This window comes from Antechinus flavipes, chromosome 2 (genome assembly GCF_016432865.1).
Source record: "Antechinus flavipes isolate AdamAnt ecotype Samford, QLD, Australia chromosome 2, AdamAnt_v2, whole genome shotgun sequence".
Taxonomy (NCBI): Eukaryota; Metazoa; Chordata; class Mammalia; order Dasyuromorphia; family Dasyuridae; genus Antechinus; species Antechinus flavipes.
Genome location: NC_067399.1, coordinates 350,065,436 through 350,092,911, shown reverse-complemented (window position 1 = coordinate 350,092,911; position 27,476 = coordinate 350,065,436). Strand labels below are relative to the sequence as shown.

General features: G+C 30.7%; 1 protein-coding gene across 11 annotated transcripts in view; it reads left to right on the top strand.

Moving 5' to 3' along the window:
• Window positions 1-27,476, top strand: part of LRFN5 (leucine rich repeat and fibronectin type III domain containing 5) — a 357,934-nt gene that overhangs the window by 131,894 nt on the left and 198,564 nt on the right. For 10 of the 11 annotated variants that reach the window (XR_007950700.1, XM_051978009.1, XM_051978012.1 and 7 more), the window contains one exon: window positions 12,201-12,379. The gene's annotated coding sequence lies outside the window, so the exon portion shown is untranslated. Of the gene's footprint in view, window positions 1-12,200; window positions 12,380-23,447; window positions 23,519-27,476 lie in introns of all 11 variants that reach the window. The other variant, XM_051978005.1, reaches the window with a different exon arrangement.

The window sequence follows — 27,476 nt, the reverse complement described above, 5'->3', positions numbered from 1 at the left end:
ACTAGTTTAGCACCTAACAAAGTAAATTCCCTGTTTGTCTATTTCAATACTCATCCTATTTACTGGTCACAGGGACTTCTTCACTGAAATTAGGGTCGTTGCGTTGCCAAATGTAAAGTATGGGCTAGCTCCCTGGAGGGCTTCAGGGTCAGCCAGAGTCAGAATAAATCAAAGTCCTTGGTCTTTAGGGGGAGAAGTGAAGGAGGCAGGCAAGCTGCCATGTGGCTTGCCAAAGATGTATCCTGGGTCTGAAATTCTCCCACTTTTCTCCTCCCAGTCCAGCCGCCAAGTGACTCTGCCTTCTCTCTTCCAGCCCTCCAATCCTTGCCTATGATTATCTCAACACCAAACATTCAGCAAGCAGGAATGGTGAGGAGAGCCATCACATCATCCTCTCCTCTAAATATGTATTTAGAATCATTTTCTCACATTGACTAGGTAATTAGCCTTAAGTGCTCTGTTGTCTGATTCAAAAATACCTTTTTGGAGTTTCAGCCCTCAACAATCATGAAAAGTCAGACATGACTGAACAACAACAAAATGATTAGGGTCTAACCCTAATTTCTTTCATATTGCTACCTAGTTTTCCCAGAAGATTTTGTCAGACTATGAGTCTTCCCTTTCTTGAATTTTTCAAATACTATGCTACTGTGTTCATTTGCTTCTGAGATGGAAAATGTGTACTGATGGATCTCCATTCTTCTTTTTTTCCTTTTATCATGAGGTTCTTGATCTTGTGTTCCTCAATATTAATTTTAAAATTTCTATTAGTTGGTAAAATACTTTTGATCAGTTTTATTGATACAACACTGAATAAATAAATTAACTTAGGTAGTATTTTCAATTCAATCATATTGGCTCAATCATGAATATTTTTCTAATTATTTGGGAAATAGAACTAATTGTAAAGGAAACACTATGTTTATGGGTTCTTAATCTTATGAATTAATATGATATTTCTAATAAACTTTTGAAGAACATTTACTACCAAAACTATACAAATTAATTTTAAAACAAAGAAAGAAAGCATGATATTTTTTATTAAGAAAATATAGTTTTAATGCTAGGGATGAATCAAGTATAAACGAACAACTTTATAAAAATCATTATTCAATATAAACTTTAAAAGTTTATGATGGCTATAAAGTCATTAAAGAAATAATGGGTTGTAATCAGATTAAATTTGTGCTGAAGAGGTAAGGATGTTTCATAATTGGAAAAACAATCAGCATTTTAAAAATAATCAGTATTAAAAATATAAATTCAAGAAATGAACTGATTATCTCAAAAGATGTAGAAAGCCCTTTGAAAAAAATTATAGCACTCTATGCAAAACAATGACAACCCTATGAAGTATAGTATATGGAGTATAGAAAGATGTTTTTTAATATTAAAAAAAAGTTCTAGAACCAAACTTACACAATAAAGATATACTAGAAGATTTTCCAATAAATGCAGAAATAAATCAAGGATGTCCATTTTCCCCAATGGTGTTGGTTATAATTTTTAGACATAAAATTTTTTAGCTATAGAAATAAAAAATAAAAATAAATAAATGTCTAAATACAAACCAAAGAGATGATAAAACTATAGTGACATGTAAATGACAATGATGTTTTACTCAGAAAATCCCAAGAAATTAACTGAGGCATTACTTGAGAGAATTAATAGCTTCGGCAAAGTTAAAGGGCACAAAAATAAACCTAGAAAAGTCAATATTGTCACCTTTCTTTTCTTTCTTCTTTCTTTCCATCCTTCCTTCCTTCCTTCTTTCTTTCCTTCCTTCCTTCCTTCCTTCTTTCTCTTTTTCTTTTCTTTCTTTCTCTCTCTTTCTCTCTGTTTTCCCCTCTCTTGTCACAATTCATTATCACCTAAGAGTTTAATATCATCTTTAGTTATCTCATACACATATAAAGTTTGCCCTGCCTTTCCCCATCCAAAATATAGAGGATTGTTCTAAAAGTAAAAGTCAGTGCAGTTTTAAGTTTTAGTAGTTTATATGGCTATTAAGATTTAATAGGTTAAAAGTGTACTAACTTTTTAAGTATCCTACACACACACACACACACACACACACACCCACACCCACACACACACATCTGTACACATAGGCATATATATGTATGTGTTTTTATAAAGGCATAAACCTTGTGGCATTTTAAGTATTGTATACATGCTATGTATATATATAGAAATATTGGAGGTTTAAAGCAAAGATATATTAAATTCATATGTAGATATATAGATATATACACCCACTCATACCCACACATACCCTACATACATTAGACAATATACATGTCTTTCCTATTCTTGCTGCCTCTTTAATTAAATTCTGCTCCATAACTGGCTTTGCTATTACTTAACCTCCTCCCATCCAAGGGTTCCTCCTTTGTCTTCTTCCCTCAATTTTTGCTTCCTTATCCACCCATCCCTCCTCCCATTATTTCTTTATAGATTTTCCAGGGTGCTATACCCTTCATGTTATACATGTAGTGCTGCCTATTGAACCAATTCCCAATGTGAGTAGGTTTTCAGAACTATGAACCCTCCTCCCCCTCTAATGCCTTTGTGTCTATTCTTCTTCTGCACCTCATTTATATAACATGATTGCTATTTTTACCTTTACTCTGCCAATCTTTCTTTTGACTTACCCTATTGTTTGTGTGAATCTTAAACATGTAATATACATATACAAAAACATAAATAATTTGTCCATATTAAAAAGTTTGTCTATTTTTTTTTAAATGGATCTTTCACATTAGCTTTATATGTTAAATTTTCTGTTATGTTTGAGTTTGGTTGATAGTCCTGAAAATCTGCAAGTTAATTGAATATCCATTTTTTCTTACTCAAAATTGTAAATAATGATTATGTAGACGTTAGATATGATATTTTTGGCAGCAGGCCCAGCTCTTTTGATTGTTGGTAGATATGATTCCAGGACCTGCAGTCTTTTATTGTAGCTGCTGCTATCTCTACAATTCTAATTGTAGCTGCAGTGCATTTGAATTGCTTTATTCTTGTCTCTTGCAAAATTTTCTCTTTGATCTGGATTTTTTTTTGTAAATCAGGCAATAATATTCGTGTGTGTTTTTTTCAAAGGATTTCTTTAAGGTGGTGATCAGTGGATTTTTTCTATTTCCATTTTCCCCTCATGTTCTATCCCTCCTGGACAATTTTCTTGGATTATTTCCTGCATTATTGTGTCAAGGTTCTCTTTTTGGTCATAACTTTCTATGTTATTCTTATTTTTTATCTTCATGATCTATTCTCATGTTTTTCTTATGTTTCACATTCTGTTCTATTTTTTCATTCTTTATAATCTCTTTTGTTATTTCTTGGTCTCTCATAGAGACCAATTTTCAAAGAATTATTTTCATCTTTGAGACTCTTTCCTCCTTTTCTAGTTATTAAACTTTTTTTTTTCATAATCTTGTTTTCCTGGATGATTTTTCTTTTTCTTTTTAGTTTTTCCTCAATGTTTCTCATTTGACTTTTAAATTATTTTTTGAGTTCTTTTAGAAATTCCTGTTGGACAGGGAACCATTTCACACCATTTTTGGGAGTAGAAGCTTTTTTTTTAAACTAGAGTTTCCTTCTCTGAAGATGAACCCTGGTCTTCCCTGTTTCTATAATATGTTTCAATGATGGGGTTCATTTTTTAAAATAAGGGTTATTAATGTAAACACCTTTAATCATGGCAAGGGGGATGGTATCTTACATTTCAGAGCTCCATTCTGACCAGGAACCCCAAACCAAGAACTCCATCCTCCTGAAAGTATCTAGCAGTGTTCCTACCCCACTGCCTTTGCACTCACCAGGTGCTGGTGTCTTCTTGCCAATAGTCCCATCTCAGCAACACAGCTAGGCCTGGCATTCCCGATTAGCCAAGTTTCATTCTGTCTTCCTGAACTCAAATCCCCACTCACAAAAGTGAGTCTGGGGAGGAGAAAGTCTCTGAAGTTCCCGCAGAGGATCCAGCCACAACCACTAGCCCAAGGGATTCCCACTAGATGTTTTTTGCATTGCTAGCCCTGATATGTTTGCACTTCAGATAAGTTAATCCCCCAGTTCAGGGTCTTTCTTCAGATCTTCTCAAGTTGTATCTGAAGGACTTCTGTTCTGCTCCAAATCTCCTAGATTTTTCACCAGTCTATATTCACCTTGAGGTGGAAATTTGTTCTATTTGTGCAAGAAATCTAGAGAGCTTGAAATTTATCACCTTACTTTGCCATCTTCCCAGAATCCTCTCTGCGTATTAAATTCAATATATCCAAAAGTAAATTTACTATCTTTTCCTCCTCCACAAGTCTATCATGTGCCTTCTCCACCATCTTGGATGCAAAAATCTTAAATAAAATATTAGCAAAGAGATTACAGCAAGTCATCCCCAAGATAATATGCCATGACTAAGCAGGATTTATGTCAGGAATGCAGGGCTGGTTCAATATTAGTCAAACTATTAGCATAATTGACTATATCAATAACCACACTAACAAAAACTATATGATTATTTAAATAGATGCAGGAAAAGCATTTGATAAAATCCAACACCCATTTCTATTAAAAATATTAGAGCATATAGGAATAAATGTTTTTTTTTTCCTTAAAACGATCAGTAACATCTATTTAAAACGATCAGCAAGCATTGTATCTAATGGGGACAAGTTAGTTAACCATTCTCAATAAGATCAGGAGTGAAACAAGGTTGTCCACTTTCACTATTACTATTCAATATTGTATTAGCTTTGGCAATAAGAGAAATAGAGATTAAAGGAATTAGAATAAATAATGAGGAAACCAAATTCTCACTCTTTGCAGACAATATGCAGATAATATGGTGGTATACTTAGAAAACTCTAAAGAATCAACTAAAGAACAAACCATAACTTTAGCAAACTTGCAGGATACAAAATAAATCCACAGAAATCATCAGCATTTTAATATATTACCAACAAAGTCCAGCAGCAAGAGAAACAAAAAGAAATTCCATTTAAAATAACTATTGATAATACAGGATATTTGGGAATCTATCTGCCAAATCAAAGTCAAGAATTATAAGATCATGACTACAAAACCCTTTCCACACAAAGTCAGATCTAATCTCTTGGAAAAATATTAAATGATAAATTAATATAATAAAAATGACAATACTACCTAAATTAATCTACTTATTCAGTGTCATACCAATCAAACTTCCAAGAAATTACTTCACAGAACTAGAAAAAATAACAAAATTCATCTGGAAGAACAAAAGGTCAAGAATTTCAAAGGAATTAATGAAACAAAATGCAAAAGAAGGTGGCCTAGTTGTACATTGTAAAGTAGCAGTCATCAAAACCTTTTGATACTGGCTAAGAAATAGAGTAGTTGATTGGTGGAACAGGTTAGATTCACAGGAAAAAATAGTCAATGGCTACAGTAATCTAGTGTCTTACAAACCCAAAGACCCAAGCTTTTGGGATAAAAACCCACTATTTGACAAAAACTGCTGGGAAAATTGGAAATTAGTATGGCATTGGTACACCCTACCAAAATAAAACTGAAATGGGTTCATGATTTAGACATAAAGAGTGATATAAGCAAATTAGTAAAACAAAGGATAGTTTACCTTTCAAATCTGTGGAGAAAGAAGCAATTTGTTGTGGCCAAAAAAGAATTGAATGCATTATTGAATGCAAAATGGATAATTTTGATTTTATTAAATTAAAAAGTTTTTGTACAAACAAAATCAATGCAGACAAAATTAGAAGGAAGAAATCAATTAGGAAATATTTTTACATTCAAGGGTTTTCTGATAAAGGCCTCATTTCTAAAATATATAGAGAATTGACTCAAATTTATAAGAATTCAAGCCATTTTACAATTCACAAATGGTCAAAGGCAACTTTCAGTTGAAATTAAAACCATTTCTAATCCTATGAAAATGTGTTCTAAATCATTATTGATCAGAGAAATACAAATTAAGATAACTGTGGTACCCACCTCTCAGATTGGCTAAAATGACAGGAAAATATATTGATGAATGTTGGAGGGGATATGGGAAAACTGCTAATACACTGTTGGTGAAGTTGTGAACTGATTCAACCATTCTGGAGAGCAATTTGGAACTATGCCCAAAGGGCTATTAAACTGTGGATTCCCTTTGATTCAGTAGTGTTTCTACTGGGCTTGTATCCTAAAGAGATTGTAAAGAAGAGAAACATACCCACATTTGCAAAAATGCTTGTGACACCTTTTTTGTAGTGGCAAGAAATTGGAACCTGAGTGAATGCTCATCAGCTGGAGAATGATTGAACAAGTTATGGTATATGAATGTTATGGAATATTATTGTTCCATAAGAAATGATTAGCAGCATGACTTCAGAGATTGTCCAGAACCCTCAAGAGACTTACATGAACTGATGCTAAGTGAAATGAGTAGAACTGGGAGATCATTATAAATGGAAACAGCAAGATTATACTATGATCAATTCTTATAGACATGGCTATTGTTTGTTAATAGTGAGGTGATTCAGACCAGTTCCAATGTTCTTCTTCTTCTTCTTTTTTTTTTAAATAACTTTTTATTGACAGAACCCATGCCGGGGTAATTTTTTACAACATTATCCCTTGCACTCACATCTGTTCCGATTTTTCCCCTCTCTCCCTTCACCCCTCCCCCACATGGCAAGCAGTCCTATATATGTTAAATATGTCGCAGTATATCCTAGATACAATATATACATGCAGAACCGAGAACAAGAATTCTCTTGTTGCATAGGGAGAATTGGATTCAGAAGGTAGAAATAACCCGGGAAGAAAAACAAAAATGCAAACAGTTTACATTCATTTCCCAGTGTTCTTTCTTTGGGTGTAGCTGCTTCTGTCCATCATTGATCAGTTGGAACTGAGTTAGATAGATCTCTTTGTCAAAGAAATCCACTTCCATCAGAATACATTCTCATATAGTATCATTGTTGAAATATAATATGATCTCCTGGTTATGTTCATTTCACTTAGCATCCAATGTTCTTCTAATGAAGAAAGCCTTCTACACCCAGAAAGAGGACAGTGAGAACTGAATGTGGACCACAACATAGTATTTTTACTCTTTTTTTAAATTGTTGTTTGCTTGCATTTTATTTTTTTTTCTCATTTTTTTCCTTTTTGATCTGATTTTTCTTGTACAGTATCATATTTGTGGAAATATGTATAGAAGAACTGTACATGTTTAACATATATTGGATCATTTGCTGCCTGAAAAAAGGGGTAAGGAGAAGGGAGAAAAAAAAATAAGAATTTCAAGAATTTGTAAGGGTGACTGTTGAAAATTATTTGTATATATATAAAATAACAAGCTTTAATTTTTTTATTATAGCTTTTCATCTACAAGTCATATGCATAGGTAATTTTACAGCATTGACATTTTGCCAAATCTTTTGTTCAAATTTTTCCCCTCCTTCCTCCCACTCCCTCCCCCAGATGGCAGGTTGACCAATACATGATAAATATGTTAAAGTAGAAATTAAATACAATATAAGTATACATGTCCAAACAGTTATTTTGCTGTACAAAAAGAATCAGACTTTGAAATAGTGTACAATTAGCCTGTGAAGGATAATAAAAAATGCAGGCAGGCAAAAATAGAGGGATTGGGAATTCTATGTATTGGTTCATAGTCATCTCCCAGAGTTCTTTCACTGGGTGTAGCTGGTTCAATTCATTACTGCTCTATTAGAACTGATTTGGTTCCTCTCATTGCTGAAGATGGCCACATCCATCAGAATTGATCATCATATAGTATTGTTGTTGAAGTATATAATGATCTCCTGGTCCTGCTCATTTCATTCAGCATCAGTTCATGTAAGTCTCTCCAGGTGTTTCTGAAATCATCCTGTCGGTCATTTCTTACAGAACAATATTCCATAATGTTCATATACCACAATTTATTCAGCCATTTTCCAATTGATGGCAAGCTTTAATTTTTTAAAAAAAGAAATGAAGTTAAATGAAATGAAAATTTTTTGACTAGATTGCTTTAGTCTGTTTGGTAGGATTTTATGAAAAATGTAATCAATATTCATTAATTATATTGGTTTAATATTTTTCTTTATCATATCCTATTTTATGTTTTAGAAATTATTGAATTTGTGAAAATAATTTGGTAGAGTGCTTTATCAGTTTTGAAAATAGTTTTGCAATATTGATATTGATTTTCTTCAAATATTTGCTGAAATTCTCTTCCAAATCTATCTGGACTAGAACTTTCTCTTTAGAAAGAATTAAATTTCTTTTTTTTTCTGGAATTAATTTATAGAGCATTTCCATTTATTAACTAAATTATTGATTTTTCAAAGATTACGATTTTTTGTTGTTTACAGGTTTGTTATATACAGTTACATAGTATGATCTTTGTTGTAATTTGACCTTCTTAATTTTGTCTTATTGATATTTTGACCTATTTTAATTATGTTGTATAATGTTTATCTATTTTGTTAATCTTTGGAAAGAAACAACTTTAGTTTTGTTTATTATTTCTACTCAGTTTTTGTCTCAACTTTATTTTTTTTCCAAGAATTCTTTTTCACGCTTATTTTGGACTTCTTTGGATTTCTAACTCTTAATTTCATATTCATAGTTTTATTCACTTTATATTTTATTAACATCTGGTTTTAGAATTATATTTTTCCTTAAGCTGCATCACAGGTCCATTGAGGAGTTAGACATGATCATTGTCTTGGCATGATTATTATTTCTAAAATTTGTTTCTTTTCCCACTAAATTATTTAAAATTTAATTATTAACTTTTCATATAGATCTTTTCAGATTTCTTACTTTGATTACATTTTTATTTGTATGTAATGTGTTTAAAGTTTGGTCCTTTTAAAAATTCATTTGGAATATTTCCATGCTATATATTCTAGCATGTAATATATGCTCAATTTGTGTAAAAACTTGATATGACACTTAGAACATATAATTTCATTCTTTTGTTTGTTACCTTTTCTTTCTTTTAGCATAATTTAATTTCCTCCTTTAGCTGAAATTCTATTGTGAAATTCTGTGAAATTTTGGTTTGTCTGATTTGTAACTCCTGATTTTTTTAATTCAATAAAAAGATGATAAATTTTAATTTTATGTGTGATGTATTCAATAATTTATGCAGATAATCAGAATATATCATTTGGATTCCCTTATCATTTGAGGTGAGAATCAAAAAGGAAATTATTAATAGCAGACAGAAATTGAAGTACTTGCTTCATATTGGATACCAGTAGAATAGAAAATGATAAAATCTTGCTACAATTTTAAAAGTTTTTGATGAAAGTTTTTCTTCTTATTTTATATAAAATGTTTTTATTTTATTTTCTGTTTAATTTTATGCTATTTATACTTTCTATTAATCTTTTGTAATCAGTTCTATCCCCCTCTTTTGATGAGTATTGTTCTTATTAACCTCCTTTTAAATCTAATTTTCTTTTTTTTGCCAAAACCTCTACCAAATAGTTGCTTTTTATGTTTTTAGTTTAGTAATTTTTAGTTGGATCCAATTCTTTTTGATGCCATTTGGCCTTTTCTTGGAAAAGGCTTGACATTTTCTTCTCCAGCTCATTTTACAGATGACAACACTGAGGAAAAAAAGGTTAACAGAATTCCTCAGGGTCACATAGGCAACAAGTGTCTGAGGCCAGATTTGTTCTCAGGAAGATGAGTCTTCCTGACGTTGGGCTTGATACATTATCTATTGTTCCACCTAATTACCATTTTTTTACTTGTTGCTTGATAATGTATAATTCAAAATCTGGTGAATCCATGCCTCTTTTATCCTTTTCCTCTCCATTATTCAGCCATAGTGATATATCTGAGAAAATTAGGTCTTTTGTTCCAAAATATGGATTTTACTACTATTGTGTCTAATTGTATAGAGAAATCCCTTACGAATTTGATTAGTAAAATGTTAGACTTTAATTTAGATAGTATCATTTTTAGTGTATTGACAGATTATAGACAATTGTCATTTTTATTTCAGCAAAGTATGCTTTGTACTTTATACTTTCCAGGAAGACGTAGAATATATTTTGATAATACTACTTATACTATTTCTGGTGAATTATTCAATTTTTGACATTTCATAAACATGAAAAAAATTCTTTTTAGAGGAAGCTAACATATTAAAATATAATTCCAAATTAATTTGATTATAAAATGTCATAGTTCTATATTAAAATTCAGAATATTATGTATGAACATATCTACTCTGGGTCAAACATGAGTGCCTTTCAAAACATAAACATTCAATAAATCTCTAGTAAATTAATAATTTTATGATAAAAACAATAGATTTATTAATTACTTCTTAAGGTGTTACCTCATACCTAAATGATGACAAAAAATGACAAATTCAAAAATTTTAAATATTAGCAATTCCAGGAGAATTAAGATATCTTTATATGCTATTGGTAGAATTGTAGATTGATTTAGTCTTTCTGGGAGGAGGGGCAGAGTGAAAGTATAATAGAAAAGCCACTAAATGTAAAAGCACATAACCTTTAACCCAGCAAATAAAATGACTAGTCATGGGCCCCAGGGATGTAAAGGCAAAGAGGAAACTTCTCTTATAAAATATAAAACTTCCCCCACAGATATATTTATAGGAAAAACTTTCTAATTTAAAAAAAAAGAATCACAAAGCACTAGGAACTGGAAACTGGGGCAAGACTGAACAAATTATGGTAAACTGTGGAATATTATTTTGCCATTAAAAATGACATTTTACAAGAAGAATTCTGCAAAACTTCAGAAGACTTGTGTGAAATGATCCAAAATAAAACAATGAAACAAGAAAAACATTTGCAAATGACTATGATTATGTAAAAGAAATTAACATTGAAAAATATCAGAATTCTGACTTGTTCAGTGACGAATATTGCTGATATTGCCTTTCTTTTTATAGTCAATGATTGTACGGACATATATTTTTAGTACAAAAATACATTGATTTTTTTTTTTTTTACTTCATTGTATTACTTTATTAAAAGGAAGGAATCTTTTTGGTTTGTTTGTTAGTTTGTTTGTTTTTGGCCAGTGATGCAGTCACTGGAGAGAGACAAAGATGCAAAAAAAAAATTCATATTTAATTAAGAAAAAATAACTCAAGGATTTACATATTTTCAAAGACATACAAGTTTGGTGTTATACAAGCAAAACATCTGGATATTTAACTGAAATTTTTACCTTTAGCTTGGAGTTCTGAGTATATATCAGAAATTGTGGCGTTTGTATTTATTAAGAAATTGTCTTTACAGATTCCTGGATCTGTTAGTGTCAAAGAGAGTTAAAATTATTCTTTCAGCACATTCAATCAGAAAAATCATATTTATTTTGATCATAAGATGCACAAAAGTGCTACCAAAATTGTTCACTTCTTTGAATATTTTTCACCTGGTATATGAAGCCATTTACTTGTAATTTCTTTTTAGGGATTTTTTTTTCTTCCTATAGTTTGATTTACTCTACAAATGACATATGAAAATTCATATTCACAGTTAAGAAAACAAAGAAAAATACTTTTCTCTTTCTTAAATTTAATGGTCACTTGTAAAAGAAATTTTCAATAGGGATTAGTATTTGGGTAGGAGTTTCAACATTTAATACTTTCTCATTGCTTGCATAAGCTATAAGGGAAAACTTTTTTTTTTTTAAAGTTTTACTGCTATTTATTTGGTTTGATTAATTGTAATATGATTATACAACTATAATTTAGGTTTGTTTCTCTTTATATACAATTCATTTTTATTATTACATGAAAGTTGACAGTTTATCAAATAAACATATATGAATAGTATTTAGAAATAAAATTTTATTTGTTACACACCTATTTAGAACATTAAATTATTTTTTTTAACAAAATGAAAGCAATAGAAGTTGAACAATATTGCAAACTTTCTTCAACTTATACTCAGCACCCCAAGGTCATATGTTAATTATTTTAAATTTCCATTTTTGAATTCAAATACTCTTTCCTCACAGGGTAACACTATTAAACTGTGTTAAGAAAAAAAAGCTACACTGTGCATTTTTACCCCTTATTATAAAATTTGGTTTAGTAATGGTCATGGTACATATTTTTATTGCAGCATGAACAGCAATGTGATTATCTTAAACACTTATTCATGAATTGACACATACTTCTTTTATGCTCATTTTCTTTAAAGAGTCCCCATAATAACTGAGCCAAGTGGGAAGAAGATATGAATTTTCAGAGCATTCTGACTTTCAACTCCAACTTAAGGATCAGCTTTGGAAATGCTGTCGTCCTGTATATCTTCTGCAATAGCCAAGCATAGTTCTGAAAAATTCTTCAGACCAGTGAAGAACTCTTCAGGGTCCAGAAGTAAGTCGATCATATGTAATGTGATCATTGTCAGTGAAATTTTAAAATATATTAGAAGAAAATGAAAATTCTTTAAATTATTGTACAGCACTGCAAAATGGCTAAACCAGAATGGAATAATTTCATTGGGATTAACCAGATTGTTCTGGAGACAACAACTACAATTTTTTAAACAGATAAATTTTCTTTGCCATTTCTGGAGAGTAGTAAAGTTTCTTTCAGTTAGAAGACAGTGTAAAAAGAACTGAAGGTAGAGTTAAAATCCAATGCTTATCTAATTCTATGTTTCTGTGATTTTTAGTATTTTTTTGGTTTGAGTGTGACAAAATACCTTGCTTCAGGAATGTTGATAAATAGTTATTTCAACTGAAATAGAATAAATGGTTAAGTTTTTTTTTTTTAAACTGATTCTGACTTGCCTATTTTCAACTTTGGAAAAAAGAAAGAGAAATAAAGAAAATTTCTAAGTAATATTGTAAGTACTCAAAAAAAAAGGCTTCTGTCTTGATAAAAGGACATTAAGTGGTTCTCTAATGTGAAAGAGAAGACTTATCAGATTCAAGTGCAATTTTACTTACTAATGAATTTAGTAAAGATAGTAATTTTTATTTAATTACCCTTGAAAAATGAGGATAAACAAGCAATTTGATATCTAAACCGACTTTTCTGAATTAAACTTTTAAGTTTCTTAATTAGTAACAAACTAACAGAGAAATTAATTTCAGCTCCCTTTTAAATTTTTTAATTTAATATATGGATCAATTCCAAAGTCACTTATTAATGCTTAATTGTCAATTACTGATCAATGTAAATAAATATATTAATAAATGTCTGATATGTCTAATAAAATTCTCTATAGTTCTTTGAAATTATGACATATCTATAAAGATTTCCTTTTTTAAAAATATGAAATTCTAAAAACATTTTGAAAGAAAGAATGAAAATGATGAACATGATAAGTTTGTGAACTAACACATAACAAGATGGACCTTGTTCTTTCATTTGGTGCCATCAAAAAGTATAAAATTCAGTTTTATAATTCTGGCTACTCTTTTGGATTTTTAGGACCTTATTTTATAATTCATCCATCCATCCATCCATATGTATATATGACCTTACTTTATATAACAGAATGTATATGAAAAGTGGCTACAGTATAAAAGATAGGTGATATATATTATATGTATTACATATAGGTAATAAGAATAGTGATTATTACTAAGAAAGAATAACATAGGAATACCTAAAGCATTTTTAATATCTATAAAAATGTATCACATAATTATTTTTCCATTTTTCTGAAATATTCAAAATCCTATGTCTCCAAAAATTTTGAACAATAACTTACAACATTAGCTAACTCATTTATCTTGGTGTTTTGAATATCTTCCCCCTATAGCTTTTGCCTAAGTTCCTTTATGGAGTGTTTTGGTTTTATTTATGAGATACTATTTTTCTTGTCTATTGTGATAAAAAAGGCAATTTAGTTGTTTAAAAAGTAAAGCATTACATTTCAAGAGAGAATTCAGGATATATGAAGTTATAGTAATTTGGTGTGCAATGCTTAAACTTTACCTAAAAAAAGATAACTGGCTTTGTTTTTCAAAACAGAGAAACTAGTTACTTACTGTTCTGCTTAATACATTTATTTATTTATTTATTTTTGTGTGTGTGATCTTTAAAAATTTAAGTTTTTGTTATAATATTGCAGACAAATGCAAAAATTCAAATGTTAAGAATATATCCCTTAGCAAAACTGTGGAGCAGAAAAATATATGAATTAGAGGGAAACTCTTGAGAAACAAATCCTGGCTCATTTTTAAGTAGTTTGGATTATTATTTTCTATCACACAAGAAGATGTAGGATAAAAGTCTTTTATGTTATTTCAAAATAAGTAAACTGCTGCTATTAAGGTAGGAACCTTACTTTGTATTTTTGGCAGAACAATAGATAGTTATACTTGGAAGATTAAAAAATTCCTAGGTCAGTTGTAACATTATGATTCATTAAATATAGAAGTAACATATAAGAGAAGAAATCCTTGGCACTTCATACATAAGTTTTCTCACTGGGAAAATTTAAGGTTTTCCATAGGGAAAAATTCATAAAATTGAACACTTGTGTGACTCCTTACTATTACAGACTAGTATTAATTATGATAAAGAAATATTGGAAAATATTTTAAGTATTTCAATCTTTTGGAAGATTAAAAATAAAAGTAGAACCAAATTTAAAAACTCAAAAATCTTTTCATGAATAGATTTATGGAATAAAAATTTAAAACATTATTGGAACAGAGCAAAGTCTCAAATTGCTGAATAGAGTAAAGGTGAGTGAGAGTAAATGAAGAATAATCTTGGGAGAAAGGCAGAGGCAAGATAATGAAATTAAGATGGCAGGGTAAGGCAGAAACTCACCAGAACTCTCTCAAATTCATCTCTAAAAACTATGCAAAATAATGCCTCAAAATGAATTCTAGAGCAGCAGAATCAACAAAAGGATGGAGTGAAACAATTTTTGAGTCTAATACAATTTATAAAGTTGGCATAAAGGCTTCTTTTCACTTAGAGAAAAAAAAATCCAGTACAAGCTTGATTTGGGCAGCAGCAAACTCTGCTTCAGCAAGCCAGTTATGAGGTACTAAACCCGCACAGGACAACAGAACAAAAACTTCCCACTAGCATAGCAGACCAATGGATAGGTCCCAGGATGCCTGCTCAAGAATCTTAGGACAGTGCTCCCTTTACTGCTGGAGTAGAAGACAACTTTATGATAAACATTAAAACTCACAAAATAGATGGAGAAATGAAGTAAAATTTATGAAAATAACCTGACCACGGAAAGTTTATAGGGTGACAGGGAAGATCAAAATACAAACCCAGAAGAGGACAAAAATGTCAAAATTACAGCATTGAGAAGCCTCAAAGAAAAATATAAATTGGTTTAGTGTGGTGATTTTCTTCTTTTAAAATAATATAAAGGTTCTCTCTGGGAGAAAGCAGGTTTCTTGGGGAGGTCTTCTGGAGGCAGCCTTAGTTTCAGTTGAAAGTAATAATCACCCAAATGCAGCCAGGTGCTGAAAGTTCAAATCTTTTACTGTGTCTTTCAATATAACCTGGTTAGTTTTTCTTAGAAGCCTCTCTCTTTCCTTGGTTCTAAGAGCTCTTACAGCTTTGTCCTTTGCTTCTGCTTCTGCCTCCAGCCAGCACCAAGGTAAAAGTTGTAATGAATCTTTCTTGCCTCCGAGAGAGGGCTTCTGGCTCTCCCAGATAACTCTGTGTCTGGCCCAGAGTGCTCCTCTCCAATCTAATTCAGCTGAACTCTCTTGATTGGGCTTATATATGACTCTTCTGAGAGAATTGGGATTATGGGTTTTCTCCCATAGTACTCTCTGGCTCTAAGAGCTTCAAGGGAGGTGTGAATTCAGATATCTCATACTAAACCCTGAAATCTCCCAAACGTGTAAACTCCAATGAGAAAGGTGTGAACACAAACATTGTATCAATTAGTTCTCTACTTAGTACCTTGTTTCAGGTTCTGGCCCAAAATATCTCCTTGTAAAATTAGATCAGTGATACTGAACCATGCTGAATTAGATAATTATTGTCTCTATAAACTCTAATGACTTAACAGTTTGTAAAGATTCCAACAGTTTAGGATTAAAAAATATTCCTGGAAGAGGTCAAAAAGTATTTGAAAAAATAAATAAAATAGAGAAAAAAATTGGGAAAAGAAATGGGAGTGAAGCAAGAGAATCATGAAGAAGGGTCAACAAACAGAACAAAAAAAAAATAAAGGAAGATGTATAAAAATTCACAGAAAAAAGCACAGCCTTTAAAAATAGAAGTGGCCAAATGGACAAAGAGGTATAAAAATTCATTAAAGAAAAAAACAATTCCCTAAAAAGTAGAATTGGCCAAATGAAAAAAAGATATACAAAAGCTCACTGAAGACAATAATTCCTTAAAAAATAGAGTTGGGCAAGTAGAAGCTGATGACAAGACAGGAAGAAAAATAAAGCAAAATCAAAAGTTGTGAAATATCTCTTTGGAAAAACAACTGACTTGGAAATCAGACTTAACTAATTTAAGAATTATTGAACTGTCTGAAAGGCAGGTTTTAAATAAGATCTTAGACTTCATATTTAAAAAATAATTATCAAGGAAAACTGCCCTGATGTCTTAGAACAACAAAGTAAAATAGAAATGGAAAGAAGCCACCTTTTGAAAAGCCACCTTTTGAAAGAATATAATAGACAATACTGAAAGCATTCAGAAAGAAATTGTTAAAATATTAAAGAGCCATAGTTAGGCTTACACAGAATTTAGCAGCTTCTTTATTATCAGAGAGCTTGGAATATGATAGTCCTACATAAGCAAAAAACTAGGAATACAACCCATGTGTAGGTCAGCAAGATTTACAACCAAAATGATTATTTACCCAGTTCAACTGAGTATAAACCTTCAAAGGAATAAATGGAGATTAAGTGGGAGAACTTTTAAGAGTTCCTGATTAAAATAAAGGAGCTGAACAGAAAATTTCATTTTAAATACAAGATTCAAGAGAAGCATAAAAAGGTAAACAGGAAAAATAAACCACAAGGGAGTCAATAAAATTAAACTTGTTACATTTCTACACAGGAAGATAATTTTTATACCTTTTATGAACTTTATCACTATTACAGCATTTAGAAGTTATATATATATATATGTTGATATTGAAGGGATGATCTAAAAACAAAGAATGAGAAAGAGTTTTGCACTGGGAGAAAATGGAAGGGGACTATAGAATTAACTCACATGAAGAGGTGTGGAAGGCTTATTACAGAGAAAGGTGGGGTGAGCATTGTTTGAATCTTACTTTTATCAGAATTGTCTCAAAAAGAAAATAACATACACACTTGATGGGTATAGAATCTATTTTACACTATTTGGAAGTAAAAGGGGAAAGGATAAGAAAGGGGGAATTAATGGAAAGAAGATAGAATTAGGGGAGAGGAGGTCAGAAGTAAAACACTTGTGAAGAGGGACAGGGCGAAAAGTATGAGAGAGAAGAATAAAGAAAAGAAAAACAAGATGGAGAGAAATAATCATCATAATTGTAAATGTGAATGAGAGGAACTCACTTGTAAAACAGATAGCAGAATGGATCAAAAAGCATAATCCTAGAATATGTTGTTTACAAGAAATGCATTTGAAGCACAAAGACAAATGCAGTAAAGGAAGACCCTGGAGCAGGATCCACTAAGATTTAGCTGAAATAAAAACAAACAGAAGTAATAATCATGAACTTAGACAAAGAGAAAGCAAAAGATAGATTTAATTAAAAAAGATAAGTGGGGAGACTACATTTTCCAAAAAGATATAGACAATGAAGCAATATCAGTAGTAAACATACATACAACAAATAGTATAACATCTAAATTTTTAAAGGGGAAATAAAGTGAGTTAGATTAGGAAATAGACAATAAAACTATTAATAAATTTCCTTAATCAAAATAACGAAAAAACAGATCAAATTGTGAAATATCTCTTTGGAAAAACAACTGACTTAGTAATCAGATTTAACTAATTTAAGAATTATTGAACTGTCTGAAGGGCACAACTTAGCATTCTCCTCTCAAAACCAGATAAATCTAACCAAAAATAAAATGAAGTTAAGGAGGTGAATAGAATTTTAGAAAAGTTAGATATGCTAGATCTCTGGAGAAAATTGAATGGAAATACAAAGTAGTACATGTTATCTACACAAAAAGTTGATCATATATTAGGGCATAAAAACCTCACAATCAAAAGTTGTAAAACAAAAACATTAAGTGCATATTTTTCAGATCATAATGTGATAATTTTGTGATAAATTCATATGATATATGTGATATATAATAATGTGATATATTCAATGAAGTAAATAAAAAGTTAGATTAAAATTAATTGGAAACTAAATATTCTAACACTAAAGAATAAATAGATCAAAGAACAAATCATAGAAATAATAAATTAATTAAAGAAAAAGACAAAAAAGAGACAACATAACAAAAGTTATAGGCCAAGCTGTATTTAGGGAAAAAATTGTATGTCTAAATACATACGTCAATAAAATAGAGAAAGAGCAGATCAATAAATTAGACATGCAACTAAAAAAAAGATCAAAAAAGGAATAATTAAAAATCCCCAGTTAAAATTTCAATCTTGAAAATCAAAAGGGAGATTAATAAAATTGAAAGTAAGAAAAGCATTGAATCAATACAAGAAGCTATTTCATGTAAAAAAAAAAAGCTTTAAAATAGACACCCCATTGGTTAATTTGATAAGAAAAAGAAAGAAGAAAACCAAAATTATCAATATAAAAATCAAAAATGAATTCATTTCTAAAAATGAAGAAATTAAAGCAGCAATTCAATCCCATTTTGACCTCTTTATTCTATGCTAGTGAATCTGGCGATCGAAGAAAAATGTATTTTTTAAAAAAATCTAAACTTACCAGTTTAACAGATGAGGAAATAGAATACTTAAATAACCTTATCTTAAAAAAAAAAAGCTATTGAAGAAGCCGTCAATGAACTCTTAAGAAAAAATCTCCAGGATTAGATGGATTCACAGGTGAATTCTGCCAAACAGTTACAGGACAATTCATCTCAAATAAATTATACAAACTAATAGGCAAAATGGACAAAGAAAAAAATCTTATTAAATTCCTTTTACAATATAAATATGATGCTGATAGCCTAATTAGGAAAAGTGAAAACAGACAACTATAGACTAAGTTCCCTAATGAATATTAAATGCACAAATTTTAACATATATTAGCAAGGAGTTTATAATAATATAACACAAAGATCATACACTATGACCAGGTGGGATTTGGATCTGGAATGATGGTGCAATTCAATATTAGAAAAACTGTCAGCATAACTTATTATATCAATAACAAAACAACAAAAAACTTAGGATTATTTCAATAGATGCAGAAAAAGTTTTTCATAAAAGGCCACCCATTCCTATTAAAAGCACTAGAATGCATAGTAATGAATGGAGTTTTCCTTATCTATCTAAAACACTAGCAATCATTATTTGTAATGGGGATAAGCTAAATGTCTTTCCAATAAGATCAGGGATGAATGAGGATGTGCATTATGACCACTATTGCTCAGTGTTGTATTAGAAATAGTAGCTGTAGCAATAAGAGAAGAAAAATAAATTCACTTGAGTCATCAACACTTCTACATATTACCAACAAAGTCCATGAGGTAGCTATGGAAAGAGAAATTATATTTAAAATACCTGTAGACAACATAAACATGAGGTTGGGACTCAACCACTAAGACAATCCCAAGAACTATGCAAACACAATTACAAAACACTTTTCCCACAAATGCATAGTAATGAATGGAGTTTTCCTTATCTATCTAAAACACTAGCAATCATTATTTGTAATGGGGATAAGCTAAATGTCTTTCCAATAAGATCAGGGATGAATGAGGATGTGCATTATGACCACTATTGCTCAGTGTTGTATTAGAAATAGTAGCTGTAGCAATAAGAGAAGAAAAAGAAATTGAGACAAAATAGATAATGGGGAAACAAACTATTTGCAGATGATGTGATACTTTACTTAATGACTCCAAGAGAATATACTTAAAAATTACTTGAAAAAATTAACAGCTTTAGTAAAGTTGAAGGATATAAAATAAATTCACTTGAGTCATCAACACTTCTACATATTACCAACAAAGTCCATGAGGTAGCTATGGAAAGAGAAATTATATTTAAAATACCTGTAGACAACATAAACATGAGGTTGGGACTCAACCACTAAGACAATCCCAAGAACTATGCAAACACAATTACAAAACACTTTTCCCACAAATCAAGTTAGATAGGTAGGCTGAGCCAATTTAATAAAAAAGGCAATTTTGCTTAAATTAATTTACTTAGTACCATGTCAATTTTCTAAAAAATTTTTGGTTTATAGAGCTTGAAAAAATAATAACAAAACTCATCCAGAAGAACAAAGGTCAAGAATATCAAAGCAATTAGTTTTTTTTTAAATATAAAGGAAGGTAGCCCAGATAAATTAGAATTCAAACTATTACAAAGCAATAATCATAAAAATTAATTGATACTGGCTAAATAGAGCAGTATGCCAGCAGAATTAAGTAGGTACATAATACACAGTAGTATCTCATCATAGTAATATAGTATTTAATAAATCAAAAGACCCGAGCTGTTAGGACTAGAACGTTTATAAACTAGAAATTTAGTATTTGACAAAAAACTTCTGGGAAAACTGAACAACACTATGGCAGAAATTAGCTATGACCTGAGTGAGTCCTGTAAAATTGTGTAAAATCACAAAAAAACTATGTCTCCTTTGATCTACAAAGCCAAATGATCTTGCATCCTCTCAGATAAACTTTCTTGGGAGAAGTCACAACCCCAGGCAAGATTTCACATTTACTTGAGAGTTCCTTTAGACTCATACATAAAATGGATCTTCAAAAAATGACTTTTTTAAGATCACTTCTTCCTTGAGAATGATATCCCAGCCAAGAGAATCCCTCTTGGTGTTTCTTTAACAATGAAGCCTTTTTTTTTTTTTTTTTTTTTTTAAACCATAGCCTTTGGGTTTAAAGTGAATTCCTTTTCTCAGAACTTGTGCTTTGGAGAGAAGGAACCCCACTCATTCCTGCCTAACCTCTTCATCAGTACCCTCATCCCTCATCAGGTATAGATCAACATTTTATACTATATCAAGGTAATGTCAAAATAGGTACATGATTTAAACATAAAGGGTGATACTATAAACAAATTAGGAGAGCAAGAAATACTTTACCTGCCATATTTGTGGAGTAATGAGAAATTTATGACCAAACAAGAGATAAGAGCATTACAGGATATAAAATGGGTAATTCTGATTATATTAAATTAAAAAGGTTTTATGTAAATAAAATCAATCTAATTGATTTTAAGGAACTTTCCAAGAAGGAAAACTTCAAACTCAAAATTACTTTTTCCCCCAGCAGATATTTCTGAAAAAGGCTTCATTTCTCAAATATAGAGAGAACTGAATCAAATTTATAAGATTCCACATCATTTTCCACTTGATAAATGGTCAAAGGATATGAACAGACAATTTTCAGATCAAGAAATCAAAACTACCTGTAATTATATAAAAGTGCTTTAAATCACTATTGATCAGAGAAATGCAATTTAACAACTTTGAGGTACCACCCCACATTTATCAAATTGGATTAAATGACAAAAAAAGAAAATAATGAATTTTGGAGGAGAAATGGGAAAACTGGGACATTAATGCATTGTTGATGAATTTAGAAACTGAATCAACCACTCTAGAGAGTAATTTGGAATATGTCAAAGGGACATATGAAACCATTCATACTCTTTGATGCATCAATACCACTATTAGGTCTCTTATCTAAAAGATATTTTGAAAAAGGGGAAAGGACCAATATTTGCACAAGAAATCTTTAGAGCAGCTCTAATAGTGGCAAAGAATTGGAAACAGAGGTAAAGTCCATCATTTGGGGAAGGTAATAATATTGTGATATAAAGAATAATCAGCAAGACAATTTCAGAAAAAACTTGGAAAAATATATGAATTTATGCTAAGTGAAGTGAATAGAATCAGAAAATTGTACACAGAACTATCCAGAAAGAGCTTTCTACAAAGAAATAGCCATATTGTAGGATGAGCAACGGTGAATGATGTAGCTATTTTCAGCAATACAATGATCCAAAATAATTCCAAATGACTCATATAGAAAAATGCTGTTCACATCCAGAGAAGGAACTGATGGACAATCTGAATGCAGATTAAAGCATACTATTTTTCACTTTGTTTTTTTCCCCCTTTTTTATGGTTTATTACCTGTCACAACATGACTAATAGGGAAACATGTTTTGCATGATTACAAATACATATAAGGCATATCTAACTGCTTATAAGGGGAAAGAGAGACATTGGAATAGAAAAATCTTTTAAAAATGAATATTCAAAATGATTTTTACATGGAAATGGAATAATATTATTTTTTATTATTTTATTTTTATTATTATTATTTTTAAAAGATATAAACACCTTGTAGGTATTATGGAAATCTAGGCAAAGATCAGAGACTTTGTAATAGTGTCTCCTTACTTTGGAGATTCCGAAACATGTTTCTCCTTTTTCTTGAAATAATAACATTAAATGGAAGTACCTTTGAGAGAATATAGCATGTGAAGACATTTTATAATTGATTCTGGTCAGCTAATCACATGATAAAAATAAAATCTCAAATTAAAAAACAAAACAAACCAAAACAAATAATTATCCATCTTAGCCTCTCTCTTTGCCTTAGCATGCCTGGGTAGTAAGTGGAAATGAAACTTATAACTTTGTGAGATTCCTGGTCCACAGGAATCCTCAACATCCCTTTTCTTCCAAAATTCAGATTTGTAGCCATTGATAATTTGAGGAGCATTGGCTTTTGGGACTGATCTTTAGAACTCAGCTACTGCTCATCTGGCAGTCATGCTGCACCTAGACATGAATGTGGTGATACAGATGCTATGTATGAACTAAACTAAGATTTAATCTTCTCCCCTCAGAAACTGAGGTGGTATCCAGGGAAGTATGTCCCTGAGGTTTTATAGAGAGAGAAATATTTGTAGATATGTTGCTGAATCTTTGAGGAAAATATTCTTTTGTAAAAACTAATCTAAGGTTAAGTGGTTAAATGAAGTTAGGAATTCAAGTCACTGATTTCCTAACAAAGGAGAAAAATACAGACAGTGGGAGATCAAGTTGATGGCAATAAAGAAAAAAAATGTTCTCAAACATGCTAGCATATAACTTTAAGAGGGAAATGTAGCATAATAGGGTCAGATTGTATATAGGAAAATATAGACTTGAAATTAAATTATTATTTGTGAACCAACAAGTTTATGTACATTAAATACTACTAGACCCTACTATTATGAATTAAAAGTTCTTGATCTAACATATTTAATCTTATTCCTATGACTTTCAATTACTTGCTAAATATATTTTACTTGATATATTCAGATAGATGATGACAATGAAGATGCTGATGGCAATGATGACAATAATGACAGCAACAACAATGATGATGATAGGTAAATAGAATAGTTAAAATGTTACCCTGAAAAATTCCTTTTTTTTTTTTTGGTGTGTATACTGATGTGTTGATATTATTTCCCTCAGAATGAGATCTTATTGTTTACCAAAATAGAGTATTTGGAGCTATCTATTAATATTATTAAAATTTTACTGTCAGGAGAAAAAAAAAAGTGACTGACAGTCTAAAATGTATGGGTCCAGAGTTGATTCAACATGGTAAGGAAGTGAAGTGCTATAGATTAATAGGATCATATCCAATTAAATATGATGCTGAAAAGCAAGAACCGTTATCACTTTTGTATTTCTAGAATGCAGATTGTCTGGACATAGTAGATTCTTAATATAGTTGTTATTTGATTGATTGATATTAAAAGTCTCAATTAATAGATTTAACATATGTTTTAACATGTATTGGACTACCTGCCATCTAGAGGAGGGGGTGGGGGAAGGAGAGGAAAAGTTGGAACAGAAGATTTTGCAAGGGTCAATATTGACATATGCTTTGTAAATAAAAAGATACAATAATAAAAAAGAGAAAAAAAGTCTTAAGTGAAAAAAGTATTATTAAAATTTATGAGAAGGATGTTGTCCTTTGCTCTGAATAAATCCAAGGCTATGCCAAGAAACTTACTGACCCTCCAGTTCAATAAACATTTAAAAAAAATGCAAATGTGGTTTATTTAACTGATTCTAAAAACCTAAAATTTTCCTAGATAAGTTACCTTTTAAGTTTGAATTTATTATATGTTACCCTGCACAAAGATGAATAAATTTAAAAAATTAAGTGCCTACCAAATAGTAGTCACTCTGATACAAAACTATCCCTCCATTCCAAGAGAGAAAGCAGTTTTGGTCTGTAGGTTCACAACAATTTTGAGCAGGGCCTTAGGAAGCTGGTTGTCACAATGATAGTTTTTACAAAAATTATTCTATTTTCAGTTTCAAATTCTGTCCCTTCCACCTTCCTTTGCTCATCCATCAAATGATTGATTTGGATACTGTTTCCATCCCAGGAAAAGAGATTGAAAGTATAAGTTATCAGTTTATTGCCTTCTATTTTCTGTTTACATATCTTGTAAGTAATTTTATCCCTAAAGAGATTAGAATCTATTCTATTATTAAATGTTTCTGAGAATTTGAATATTTCCTTATGTCTGTGATCCAAGTGATATATATTGTCTCTCCCCATGAAAACTATACTATCCTATTGGACTCTTGTCCATGACTTATTAAAATATTTAATTTCTAAATGCCCAGATAGTTATCTTTATTTGTAATCCAGAGCCTTTTGTGATCCTTTTTTCTTATTCTCCCTTACTTTCCTTTTAGTCAAGATGAAATTTGTGAGCACCATCTTTTTGTTGTTGCTGTTATTAATAAAGATCCCTTTATAAACACATTCTGATATTGTTTTACAATGACCCTTCCTTTAAAAACATAAATTCATTTGCTTCCACATAGACTCAGATTTAGGCATGGAAGGGATTTTAAAAGATAATCTAGTACAACACGCTCATTTTATGTATAAGAAACTGAAATCCAAAGAAATTATATACCCAACATTGCATAGGTGGAAGGTCAGTATTAAAATTATTTCTTTTAAAAAAATCACAAATTCATCACTCCTTCTAATTTGTCATATTGCTTCTTAGATTTTATGACCAATATTAATTTATTAGGCAGCTAGGTGATGCAGTGAATAGATCAAATTCTATTTGGAGTCAAAAAGATCTAAGTTCAAATTTGGCTTCAGACACTCAGTTGCTTATCTGTAAAATGAATTGGAAAAGGAAATGCAAACTACTTCAGAATTTTTGCCAAAACTCCAAATGGGAGCATGATGAGTTGGACATGACTGAAATGTCTGAACAACAACAAAAAACAAATTAACTTATCAATAAATTACTTTTTTGAATATTAATCAAAATCTTTTCTATAACTTTGTTGTTACTTTAATTGACAAATTAGAGTTTTCTCTCAAATTGTTTTAAATATTTTTGTTAATTTTCTGGATAGTTTGTATATTAGATATTTACTAGAGATAATTGGTACAAAGGATTCTCACTCTTGTCCGTCCCCAAATATTTTCCCATTTCACTGTTTTCAAATAAGGAGAATACCCATACCAATGAAAATCAGAAACTGTTCTGTCACAGATAATCTTATCATGTTGCTTAAGAAATCAAGACTTTCACAGAGTCACATATATAGAATGTGTCCAAAATGAGATTTGAACTCATGTTTTCCTTATCTCGGGACTGTAATTTTATCCACTAAACTATATTGTCTTTCTTTTCTTCCCTTTTCTCTGAATTCCTCATTATTCATTATTTGTTACTGCAAGATGATATTCTTTTATGTTTATTCATAATGATTTGATTAGTCACTCACTAATTCATTCCTAACCGTTTTTCCTTCAAAAAATGATGATTAGGAGTATTTTAATATACTTTCAACTTTCTTTTTGTCTTTGATAGGCTCAAGATAAATATACCTAGTTGTGGAATTCCCAAGTCAAATGATAATGATATTTAGTTTAAGGATTATGATTATTATTACTATTTTGTGTATGTGTAATATTAAATTGTTTCCCAGAATGACTTAACCAATTCACAGTTTTATTATTATACTTCTGTCTTTCTATATCCACTCCAATGGTGACACCTTGTTGGATATCAAGAGTAAGGTTCGTCTGAGGAAATGCCCTTTTCTTGCAGATCTGGGAGCGAGGTGGGCTGTTGAGGAGACTTCAAGTCAGTATAGATATATACTGAATGACTATCTATCCATTGGCAGTGGGGTAATAGCTCAACTAAAAGAGTCTTAGAGATCACCTAATGAAAGTTCCCTATAGTTCCTAATATAGCAAGTTGGGGATAGGAATCTAAGACTATTATTTTCTCATGTTCAACTCCTCCATAACCCCAGTTGTAGTTTTCATGGCAAAGATACTGGAATGTTTTTCCATTTCCTTCTCCAGCTAATTTTATAAATGCAAAAACTGAGGCAAACAGGGTAACACAGCTAGCAATCTTGAGGGTCTCCCCTCCTAGATTGATTTTTTTGGACTAGGTAAAAGGATAAGTCTTAATCAGAGATTGGATGTTGCCTCAGTCAAATTGAGACCTGTTAAAAATGTCAGCTTAAAAAGACCTAGGTCTCCCACTATATTCGGGGTCACCTTCAGTTATCCTGATCTATATTTTGCCACTGGACCTGGATATCTCTGGAGGAGAAAGGAGAAAGTGAAACTGATGAGCCTTATCACTTAAATCTAATTTATTTGCATGTCATGGCATCACCTCCCTGATGCTGTGGTCCTCTTCAAGAATGAAGGACAAAGAAAAACAATTCTCTCCAATAAATATCATATAAGTCTTTTGTCATATTTAAGATTTTTGCTTAATTTAAAGAAAAATCTCAACATTGTTTTAATTGCATCTCTCTACTAATGATTTTAACATTTCATGTATTTCTTCACAGTTTGCAATTATTCTTTTAAGAACTATTTGTTTAGTTCTTAAACTGAAACTGAAAGAGATGCTTAAAATCCCTATTACTGGAGGTGAGGGCTGGGAGTTACTGCTGATGGATAGCTTGTGATAAAAAATTTGGAATTATAGTAGAGCTAAAGCTGGCCTATTTGTCCATATTAAGTCTAGTACTACTATAGCAAGTGAGCCCCTGAAATCAAAGGACGACCAGATTGTTTAAGGAAAGGAAAATCAATTCAAGTCAGAAGAACAGAACATTTTAAAGCTTCCATGATGATCAATATTGGGTTCAGATTTGTTAGTGGCTATGGTACTTCCATCTTGAGAGAGATAGAGAAACACAATAAATAAAACAAAACTCATTATCTATTATGAGTTTATATATTTTTGTTAATTTTTGTTCATCAGAATTTTATCACAGTTAAATTGTACATCTTTTAATCAGACATTTCTTTACTTA